Raw genomic sequence first — 11,515 nt, forward strand, 5'->3', positions numbered from 1 at the left:
TCCGGCGTGTCCAGGAGCTTGGCCTTCTCTCCGCCGAGCCACGCCGCGCCACCGCAGCCTCTGCGCCACCACGCAGGTCCGCCGCGGCTGCCGCGCTCCCCGCACGCACGGCATCACCGTGCTCCGCCGCCGCACGAGACGAGCGCCATCGCCGGCGAGCTCCTGCGAACCCGATGCTCCGATATCAATTGTTGTTGCCGTAGCTCCGTCTCTCTAGCTCGACCTGGCACTCTCTCTGCTCTCCCTCACTTGCCGTGGCACGAACCAACGAAGAAGAAGGAGGTGGAGAAGAACACGAGCACAGAGATGACATGGTGATGTTTTTCCTGGAGCCCGAACTCCACCCGCCGCACGTACGGCGTCTTTTCCCTCGAGCACATACTCGAGCTGAACCCACTGGCTACATGGTTTGGCAACTCCGTGCCTTACATCAGCGACCAGGAGCGGACTTATACCCGAGCTGGCCGCACACGGCGCAGCCCACCCGCCCCACTACGTGGGCACAATCTGCATGCCTGCCCGCTTCGTGCTAACGAACGCGATCAACTCGCGCATGCACATCCAGCTTCAACAGATAACAGCAACGCACGCCACTCACGCACGCACACGGAACACACTCTCGGGCACGCAAACACACACCCGAGCCAGCCACGGTCGGACCCGACGCGGCCACCGCACGCACGCACGCGCACCGCGCCTGATCCGTCCGAGCCGTGGCTTATTTGCCCAACACGGTATAAACTACTATACTATGTAGAGTTTTTATATAATTTTATGTAGGAATACGACTTCCGTTTTTTTGCAAGCTGTTGATCGATGCCCTAGTACGCTATCAGTTTGTGGGCTGTACATGCGGTCTCACGACCAAACAAGTGCGTAACGGCGTCCTCATCTCGGTGACAAGCCCCGGTTTCTCTTCCATGTCCACCGCAGGGTTTTGAAATTCGGCCGTAAAAAATGGATTTCGGCCGAATTTCGGCCATCTCGGCCTAGGGCGAAATCTATTTTCCGCCGAAATTGGTCAAATTTGAGAAATTTTGGTCAAATTTTAATCAAATTTCAGTCAAAATTTGGTCAAATTTCGGCCGAAATTTTTAAAAACGACCGAAATTCGGCCATCTCGGCCTAGGGCGAGAAAAATCACAAACCGAAAATCAAAACGCTGGTCCACCGCCCCAACCGGTGTCCACTCGAACCTCGTGACCAGCTTTTCGACGAAGGACTTGAGCACCGTCAGAGCGACAGTGGCGCCAGGGCACGCCCTCCGCCCGCTGCCGAAAGGCATCATCTTCATCGACTCCTCGCCGCTCCCACTGCCGGCGGTAACAGAAACGCCGTATCCTTCTCCGCCCTCCAAGAAGCGCTCAGGCAAGAACTCGACGGGGTTCGTCCACGACGTCGCGTCGCGTCCGATATCAGCCACGCCGTAGTTGACGACAGAGCCCTTGGGTATCACGTAGCCGTCGAGGTAGACGTCCTTGTGTGTCGTGTGCGCCAGCAGGTAGTGCGCCGGGGGGTGGCGACGAGCAGCGCTTCGAGCACCCGGCGTCCAGGAACGGGCTCCGCCGCTCACCATCCGCCGTGCAGTTCCCATCGACTTCCCCTCCCCTAGCGATGTCCTTCTGTAACTTCCGTTGTATATCCTGGGAAGTTGCATGTCATATCAAATTTTATGAGTTACTACCTCCTTTCTGGTTTATTATTCCCCTTCGTATTCTGTGATAAATTTTAACTTTAAATTTAACCAACAAATGTTAATACATGTCGCAAAAGTAATATAACTGAAAACTATGTTCAAATATGAATCCATCGATATAATTTTTTATGATATACATTAACATTTTGTTAGTTGAACCTTAGTAAAAAATTAGCATAAAATAAGTAGAAGACTAATAAACCAAGACGGAGTAGTATATTCTAGGAAAAGTTGCATGTCATATCAACTATATGTATTATGAGGCCTTCTTTGGTTTGTAGGATTTTGTAGAAACTCTATAGGACAGAATTTGCAGAAGCCTTTTGGTTTATAGGAATGGATTCCTATTCCTATATAGTATAAGAATCAATTCTTCACATTTTGAAGAAAAAAAACATTAGCCTAGACTTAATGGAAAAATTAATATCCTATGCACCAAATGGCATCTCTTCCTATAATTTTTTCTATTCCTATAAAATTCCTATCCTATGAACTAAAGGAGACCTGAAAGTGAAATTTCATCCATCGAGGCCCTTTAAGAGCATCTCCAGCCGTTGCGCCCCCAAGACGCGCCGAAAACCGCCGCTTGGGGGCGAGCCGACGCTATTTTAGGCTTGGTTGCTAGTGCGTTCCCAGCCCCCCCCCCCCAGGTCGCCCCTAGGCGCCGATATCGGCCCAGTATCGGCGCTTTCAGCCCATTTTCGGTGCTGGATTGGCCCAATTTCCGGCGCAAAACGGCCCACGCTCGACGTGTTTCGGCGTGTTTCGGCGCTCATTCAAATAAAATCATCAATAAAATCATCACAAATAATAAAAACACTCATATTTCATTGCACGTCCAGCTAGGCGTTGCCCTTGACCCTCCGTAGGTGCTCCACTAGATCCTGCTGCAGCTGATGATGCACCTGTGGTCTCGGGTCTCCTGGCGCATGTTGAGGAAGGCCGTCCATGTTGCAGGGAGCTGGTGATCCACTTGGGCAAGAGGACCCTGCCTGTAATATGGTTCAGTGTCAAATACTGGCTCTTCCTGCTCGCTCTCAATGATCATGTTGTGCAAAATGACATAACAAGTCATGATCTCCCACATTTGATTGTTCGACCAAGTCTTAGCGGGGTACCGGACAACAGCAAATCGAGATTGGAGCACGCCAAATGCTCGCTGGACATCCTTCCTGCAAGCCTCCTGAACCTTCGAAAAGTGGGAGTTCTTGCCTCCTGGCACATGTCTTGAGATAGTCTTCACAATGTTGACCATCTCGGATAGATGCCATCTGCTAGGTAGTACCCCTTGTTGTATTGGTGCCCATTGATATCGAAGTTCACCGGAGGAGAATGGCCCTCAACGAGCTTGGCAAAAACAGGAGAGCACTGCAGCACGTTGATGTCATTGTGAGTTTCTGGCATACCAAAGAAAGCGTGCCAAATCCAGAGGTCCTGTGTGGCCACTGCCTTAAGTATCACACTGCAAGCTCCTTTGGCACCTTTGTACATCCCCTGCCAAGCAAACGGGCAGTTCTTCCATGCCCAGTGCATGCAGTCGATGCTTCCAAGCATACCAGGAAATCCTCTTGCTTCATTCTGTGCCAGGATCCGAGCAGTGTCTTCAGCATTGGGTGATCGCAAGTACCTCGGTCCAAACACTGCCACCACAACCATGCAGAACTTGTAGGTGCACTCAATGATCGTGGACTCGGCCATGCGCCCATAGTCGTCGAGTGAATCACCTGGAGCCCCGTATGCAAGCATTCTCATAGCTGTCATGCACTTCTGGATTAAGGTGAATCCAAGTGTGCCGGTGCAATCCTTCTTGCACCTGAAGTAGTTGTCGTACTCCTTGAGTTCATTGATTATCCTGAGGAAAAGCTTTCGGCCCATCCGATAATGGCGTCGGAAAACTTTGTCGCCGTGCAGTGGAGCGTCGGCGAAGTAGTCGGAGTAGAGCATGCAATAGCCTTCGAGCTCATGACGGTTCTTTGCTTTCCGTCGCCCCGGCGCCGAGCCGCCTCGCCTCGGCTTTGCATCGCCAGCAAGCAAGCCGGCCAGGGCGGTGAGGACCATGAGGTGTTCTTCGTCCTGGGCGGCGGCGGCGGCTTCCTCCTCGAGCAACGCCGTGAGCACCTCCTCGTCGTCGGAGTCCATCGCGGCCGGGGCAGGCAAAGCACCGAACACGTAGCGGGCGTCGTGCGCAGACTCGTCGGCGGGCGCCGGAGCGGCGAGGAAAACTCGGGGAAAGTGGGGGGGAGAGGGCGTCGGGGGATCTTTCTTTGTTTCACGGCGAGGAATGGCGAGATATCGACGACGGCGGCAGAGAGGTGGCTGGCGACGCCGGGATCGGCAAGGTGTCGGGGAAGGAGAGGGGGAAACGGGGCGAATCAGTGTGACTTTTCGCCTGACAGTGGGGACCCGGGCGATTTTTCCTTCCGCCGGTGCCCCAAGCGCCCCCAGTGCGCTGGGTTCGGCCTGGGCACGCCGGGTCAAAAAACGGGCCGATCTGGCGAATTTCGACGTCTTGGGAACGCGATTGGGCCTTTTTTCGACGCCGGCGTAAAAAAAGCGGCCTGGGGCTAAGATTCGTAGTGCAGCCTGCCAAGTCACCGATCATTTGCAACAGCAGCGGGTGTAGGGGGCTGACAGGCAGGTCGCTGTTTAAAAATTGTCCTGTGGTGACAGGATGCTCTCTCTCGTTTCACATGCATGCCTCACGCTTTTTCTCAGATGGGCGCTCACTCTGCTGACACACACTCTCTCTCACCTGCACCTGCATACACACATGCACAAGCCTCTCTCTCACTTCATTAAAAAGGCGTTCTCTCTCACTGCTCTAGAAAAGTAATGCTCTCTCTATTCAATTTAACATTGGATTTCAAGGAGTTTTTCTCTCTAATTTGTGTTTCTCTCCAAAGTAGTCACGGGTAGTCGTTTTGTGTATGTGCGAAGCGAACATGTCAGAGAAATCGCTTAGTATGGACATCTGCCACTGGAGAAAAAGCATGAATCACAGCAGGTCTCACCGTCTCAATACCCCACGCGCCTGCTAAACAAAACGCTATCACAGGACATGCCACTGATCTCTAGATATTGCGTTCTGTACAAATGTACTATCTCCTTCCTTGTTTATTAGTCCCCTTAGTATTTTGTATCAAAATTTAATCATAATTTTAACTAACAAAATGTTAATGCATGTCATAAAAAATAATATCATCTTTATTAGTTAAATATTTGATCAAAAATTCACATAAAATACCATAAGAAGCTATAAACTAGGACAGATGTAGTACAGGATAACCATGAGTCCCGACCCCCGGGAGCAAAAAAGCCTATCTCGTATCGGTACGCATACCTGGTGGAGCACAAGACGTGCCATGATCCACTCGAGCGCCGTGGAAGTGGTCTTGGCGGCAGCGTTCATGAACTCCCAGCACAGGCTCACCATCTCCTCGTCTCCGAGCCTTAGCTCCAGGAGCGTGTCGACGTAGCACCGGCGCCGCCCTGAGCCGACCCCATCACTGTCTCGTTGTTGGCGAGCACTGATGAGAGTCATGACAGTAGCACGGTGCCTCTTCTGGGCGTTGGATAGCTTCCGGCACCTAGGGAAGTAGCACGCGACCTCGAGGAGCGCTGGCATTAGGTGGAACGCGCCGAGCTCAACGACGAGGGAGAGGATCTCGGCGTGGACTCCTCGTAGCTGCCTGAGCACGTCCTCCTCCACTCCCTCGCCGAAGCAAAGCGAGGCGAAGAAGGAGACCACGGCGTGTCGGAGCATTTCTGATGGCACAACGACGTGGTTCTTGGCCGCCGCGGCCGCACACTCGAGACTCGAAACAAGCTTACCGAGGGAATATTGTAGCGCGCCAGCGAGAGGCGCCCCTGCAAGGTGCGAGCTGATGTTGCGCCGGAGGAGGCTCCAGCGGCCGCCGTACTGGGAGCTGTTGACGCCGTGGGCGTTAAACCCGAAGGACCACGACGGCGGACGGTGCGCGAAGGTGGCACCATCGCGGGCGAGGGTGCGGTGCGCGGCGTCACGGCCGGCGATGAAGATGGCCGGCTTGCCGCCCGTCCAGAGGGTGACGACGGGGCCGTAGTTCGCGTGGAGGCGCCGAAGCGCATCGACGAGGGAGGCGGTTGTAGGGCAGCGATACAGGAGGTTCCCAAGAAGTGGGAGCCGTGGCCATGGTGGCCCGGGAGGGAGCGGCCGGCCGCCGACGTAGCATTCCCCGTGCTGCTTGGAGGATAGCACGAGGAGGAGCACGGCAGGGAGGACCACGATGCACAGCAGTAGGAGCATTGCATCGGCAATGGTCGATGAGAGCGGTATCGGAGTTGATTTTATAGTGATGCAGCTCCATCTGCTGGACGGCCAAATGAATGCTTAGATCGGCAAAGCTGTTTCCTAAACAAAGCAGCTACGGCACATCCATATCCTCTGTTGTTAAGTCCGACCAAGATGTAAGCAGTAAGTTTTTTCCGTTTTCGTTTTGGCAAATCGCTATAAGGCATCGTTGCTTGTTGGATAACGTTTAGTCCATAAGTGTCGTCTCAATGCTTGAGACACAGTACCTTTCACAGATTTTTTCAAAAGTAGCACGTTTTTTATAGCAATTTCGAAAACTAGCAGTGTCGATACGTTATTTGCAAAACTAGCGGCCCGTCGGTCAACGGTTGGCCGAAGTGGACCTTTTCGACCTGCGGAAGCCCGAAGACACGTCTTCGGTTAAGCCAGGCCGAAGCGTGCGCGAACTGGGCCGAAGACGGGCCTCTTCGGCCAGCCAGAGACCGAAGATGGGCCTCTTCGGCCAGCCAGCGACCGAAGAGGTCTTCGGCTTACCAGTGGCCGAAGAGTAGCGGATAAGGCCCGAGCGGCATCTTCTTTCTCCTCTCGCTGTTCTTCCTTTGTCTCTCTCGTTCCTCTCTGTACATCGCCCCCCCTCGCTGATCTCTTTGTTTCTCCACCTATTTTCGAATCCAAAGCACAGAAACGGTAGATCGTAGCCATCTCCATCGGCCTACGGTCATTTTTTCCCAATGGGATAGCTATTTGTGCGTACAAGTGAGGTGCAGTCATGATGGGGTGAGGAGGAGAGGCCATGGTGGGCTGAGGAGGAGGAGGCGGTTTGGCTGGTGAGGAGGAGGTGCAGCTTCGTGCCGCCGAGGGGGTGCACTGGGGTTTTATAGGTAGAGAGGAGAGAAAATGGCGGGAAAGAACGACTGGGGTATGGAGGGAAAGAGTTGGCGGGAACATATGGCGGGAAAGGGTTGGCGGGAAACGGGTGGCGGGAACATATGGCGGGAAAGGGTTGGCGGGAAACGGGTGGCGTGAACATATGGCGGGAAAGGATTGGCGGGAACATATGGAGGGGAAAGAGTTGGCGGGAAAATATTTACGAAAAGGGCTGTGCAATTTTTTTTCATTGCAAAATGGTTACACAACATTCGTAAGTCATAATAAAAAAACCCTTTTCGGCCTACAGTAAGCAGAAGAGCGTGACCATGCAACTTCGGTCACCTGTTCACGCGAAAAGGTGGGGCCCGGGGACTCTTCGGCCTACGGTTGACCAAAGAGTGCTCTTCGGCCTATGAGAAGCTGAAGAGTCCTTTTCGGTCTAGTTGGGGCACACTTTGGCCAACGGGAGGCAGAAGTGCCCTCTTCGGTCAACGGCTGGCCGAAGAGCCACTCTTCGGCCAATGGGAGGCCGACGGGGTGCTAATTTTGCAAATAACTTGTTAGCACTGCTAATTTCAGAAATTGCTGTAAAAACCATGCTAGTTTTGAAAAAAAATCCCTTTCACAACATAGTAGCCACATGAAATAAGATTGTACGTGTGTGGATGGCGTGGTAGATTCTGCATTGCATATCCCATGGCAAATGACCACCGTGTACTTTTGGGGCTATCTTGGATTTCTTTTTTGGGGCATCTTTGACAAGTCTTTGATGTCCCCAAAAAGCTACCTCCAGTCGACACGGCAGTCTTGTTTCTCAGACGCGTCTAGCGAGCGCTCATTGGCTCGCTGGCGACCCCGAGCGACCGACCAGGAAGGAAATACCTGGTCCCCCCTCGTCCGCAAAAGGAAACCTAGTCGCACGCCATCCCATCTATCAGCGGTCCCGGCAGCCTCCCCTCAGATGCACGACAGCCCCCCACCGACCACGTTCTTTCCTCCCCCCTCCCCACCCTTCGTCGGGTTAGGATCCTCTGCAGTACTGTACGGTGTTGTACAGTCACTGTCATGTGGGACCTGGTCACATATGTCATCGACACTACAGCACCATACAGTACTGCAGAGGATCTCAACCCCCCTTCGTCCTATCCCAATTGCAACTGCCCCCGCATGTTGTCTTCTTCACCTCGAAGGTACTCTCCCTACAAAGATAGAACCTCGGATCTCCCATGGCGCCAAGATAGAAGCTGAGATCCAGACGGTGAACTCCAGAAAAGCCAATTGCACACAAAAAACTATGAGTTCGTCCTCTCCAGATGCTCCGCCTTCTCTGCCCCTTACCTCTTCTCTGGAACTTGTTACTTGTCAGATTTTGGTTGCACATAGCAAATGCAATAGTGCAGATGAGCACAAATTTTGGTTGTATAGTAGAAAAAAAACCTTGTGGGCTTTGCACTTTTTGGCAGATTTGGTGCAACTTGACCAAGTCGCAAAGCTATTTTGATCATCTGGTCCGTGCACATTCACCATGGCACGAAAAAAGCCAACTTAAGCAACTATGCTCCAAATGTCTGGAACCAACTGATGTATAGATTTGATTCGAACACACAATTCTAAAATAAAATGAAAACCTAAACTGGAGCTATGTCCTTGGTAGAGATATTGAAGAAGCTGAAATCTATGCAGGGCTGCTATAATAAAAGACAACCTACTGTGGTAGTAAGTAAGATCTTTATGGGACCTTTCTGAGCTGTTTATCCTTTCATTTGTGCACACATGAGTATATTTCTGTCTTGTGGGAGGGGTGTCAGTAGTTTCACCTGTAACCTGCAAGAAAAAAAGAAAAAAAAGAAATGTTTGAAAATTTTGAAGGAAATATGCCCTAGAGGCAATAATAAAGTAATTATTTATTTCCTTATACCATGATAAATGTTTATTATTCATGCTAGAATTGTATTAACCGGAAACTTAGTACATGTGTGAATACATAGACAAACATAGTGTCACTAGTATGCCTCTACTTGACTAGCTCGTTGAATCAAAGATGGTTAATTTTCCTAGCCATAGACATGAGTTTTCATTTGATTAACGGGATCACATCATTAGAGAATGATGTGATTGACTTGACCCATCCGTCAGCTTAGCACGATGATCGTTTAGTTTGTTGCTATTGCTTTCTCCATAACTATACATGTTCCTATGACTATGAGATCATGCAACTCCCGAATACCGGAGGATCACTTTATGTGCTACCAAACGTCAAAACGTAACTGGGTGATTAAGATGCTCTACAGGTGTCTCCGATGGTGTTTGTTGAGTTGGCATGGATCAAGATTAGGATTTGTCACTCCGATTGTCGGAGAGTTATCTCAGGGCCCTCTCGGTAATGCACATCACTATAAGCCTTGCAAGCAATGTAACTAATGAGTTAGTTGCGGGATGATGCATTACGAAATGAGTAAAGAGGCTTGCCGGTAACGAGATTGAACTAGGTATTGAGATACCGACGATCGAATATCGGGCAAGTAAACATACCGATGACAAAGGGAACAACGTATGTTGTTATGCGGTTTGACCGATAAAGATCTTTGTAGAATATGTAGGACCAATATGAGCATCCAGGTTCCGCTGTTGGTTATTGACCGGAAATGAGTCTCGGTCATGTCTACATAGTACTCGAACCCGTAGGGTCCGCACGTTTAACGTTCGGTAACGATCGGTATTATGAGTTTATGTGTTTTGATGTACTAAATGCTGTTCGGAGTCCCGGATGAGATCAGGGACATGACGAGGAGTCTCGAAATGTTTGATACGTAAAGATCAATATATTGGAAGGCTATATTCGGACATCGGAAAGGTTCTGAGTGGTTCGGGTATTTATTGGAGTACCGAAGAGTTACGGGAATTCGCCGGGGAGTATACGGACCTTATTGGGCTTTAGGTGAGCGAGAGAGGAGCTTCCTAGGGCAGGCCGCGCGCCCCCCAAGGCCTAGTCCTAATTGGACTATGGGGAGGGGCGGCGCCCCCTCCTTCCTTCTCTTCTCTCTCCCCCTTCATTCTCTCCTACTCCTACTACATGGAAAGGGGGGAATCCTACTCCCGGTGGGAGTAGGACTCCCCAGGGCGCGCCATAGTAGAGGGCCGGTCCTCCCCCTCCTCCACTCCTTTATATATGGGGAGGGGGGCACCCCATAGACACACAAGTTGATCATTGATCTTTTAGCCGTGTGTGGTGCCCCCTTCACCATAATCCACCTCGGTTATATCGTAACAGTACTTAGGCAAAGCCCTGTTCTGGTAGCATCATCATCACCGTCATCACGCCGTCGTGCTGACGAAACTCTCCCTCGAAGCTCTACTGGATCGTGAGTTTGCGGGACGTCACCAAGCTAAACGTGTGCAGATCGCGGAGGTGTCGTACCTTCGGTGCTAGATCGGTCGATCGTGAAGACATACGACTACATGAACCGCGTTGTCATAACGCTTCCGCTTGCGGTCTACGAGGGTACGTAGACGATACTCTCCCCTCTCGTTGCTATGCATCACCATGATCTTGCGTGTGCATAGGATGTTTTTTGAAATTACTACGTTACCCAACAGTGGCATCCGAGCCAGGTTTATGCGTAGATGTTATATGCACGAGTAGAATACAAAGGAGTTGTGGGCGTGGGTATATACATATTGCTTGCCGTCACTAGTTGATTCTTGATTCAGCGGCATTGTTGGATGAAGCGGCCCAGACCGACATTACGCGTACGCTTACGCGAGACTGGTTCTACCGATGTGCGTCGCACACAGGTGGCTAGTGGGTGTGTGTTTCTCTAGCTTTAGTTGAATCAGATTCAATGACAGGGTTCTTTCTGAAGATCAAAAAGCAATCACTATACCGTGTTGTGGTTTTTGATGCGGAGGTAAGAATGGTTCTTGCTCAGCCCGTAGCAGCCACGTAAAACTTGCAACAACAAACTAGAGGACGTCTAACTTGTTTTTGCAGGGCATGTTGTGATGTGATATGGTCAAGACGTGATGATATACAAATTGTTGTATGAGATGGTCGTGTTTTGTTGAAGTTATCGGCAACTGACAGAAGCCTTATGGTTGTCTCTTTATTGCATAAGATGCAAGCGCCAAACAATTGCTTTACTTTATCGCTATGCGATAGCAATAGTTGCAAGAGCAATAGTTGGCGAGACAACCATGTGACGACACATTGATAGAGATCAAGATGATGGAGATCATGGTGTCATGCCGGTGACGATAGAGATCATGGCGATACTTTGGAGATGGAGATCAAAGGCGCAAGATGATCATGGCCATATCATGTCACATATTTTGATTGCATGTGATGTTTATCCTTTATGCATCTTATTTTGCTTAGTTCGTCGGTAGCATTACAAGATGATCTCTCACTAAATTTCAAGGTATAAGTGTTCTCCCTGAGTATGCACCGTTGCGAAAGTTCTTCATGCTGAGACACCACGTGATGATCGGGTGTGATAGGCTCTACGTTCACATACAACGGGTGCAAGCCAGTTTTGCACATGCGGAATACTCGGGTTAAACTTGACGAGCCTAGCATATGCAGATATGGCCTCAGAACACTGGAGACCGAAAGGTTGAGCGTGAATCATAAAGTAGATATGATGAACATAGTGATGTTC

The 11,515-nt window shown here is 50.7% G+C and overlaps 1 pseudogene; it reads right to left on the bottom strand.

Moving 5' to 3' along the window:
- Positions 1 to 832: 832 nt before the first annotated feature.
- On the bottom strand, positions 833 to 8,085 carry LOC119333570 (annotated as a pseudogene).
- Between the last annotated feature and the right edge of the window lie 3,430 nt (positions 8,086 to 11,515).

This window comes from Triticum dicoccoides, chromosome 7A (assembly GCF_002162155.2).
Source record: "Triticum dicoccoides isolate Atlit2015 ecotype Zavitan chromosome 7A, WEW_v2.0, whole genome shotgun sequence".
In the NCBI taxonomy this organism is placed as follows: Eukaryota; Viridiplantae; Streptophyta; class Magnoliopsida; order Poales; family Poaceae; genus Triticum; species Triticum dicoccoides.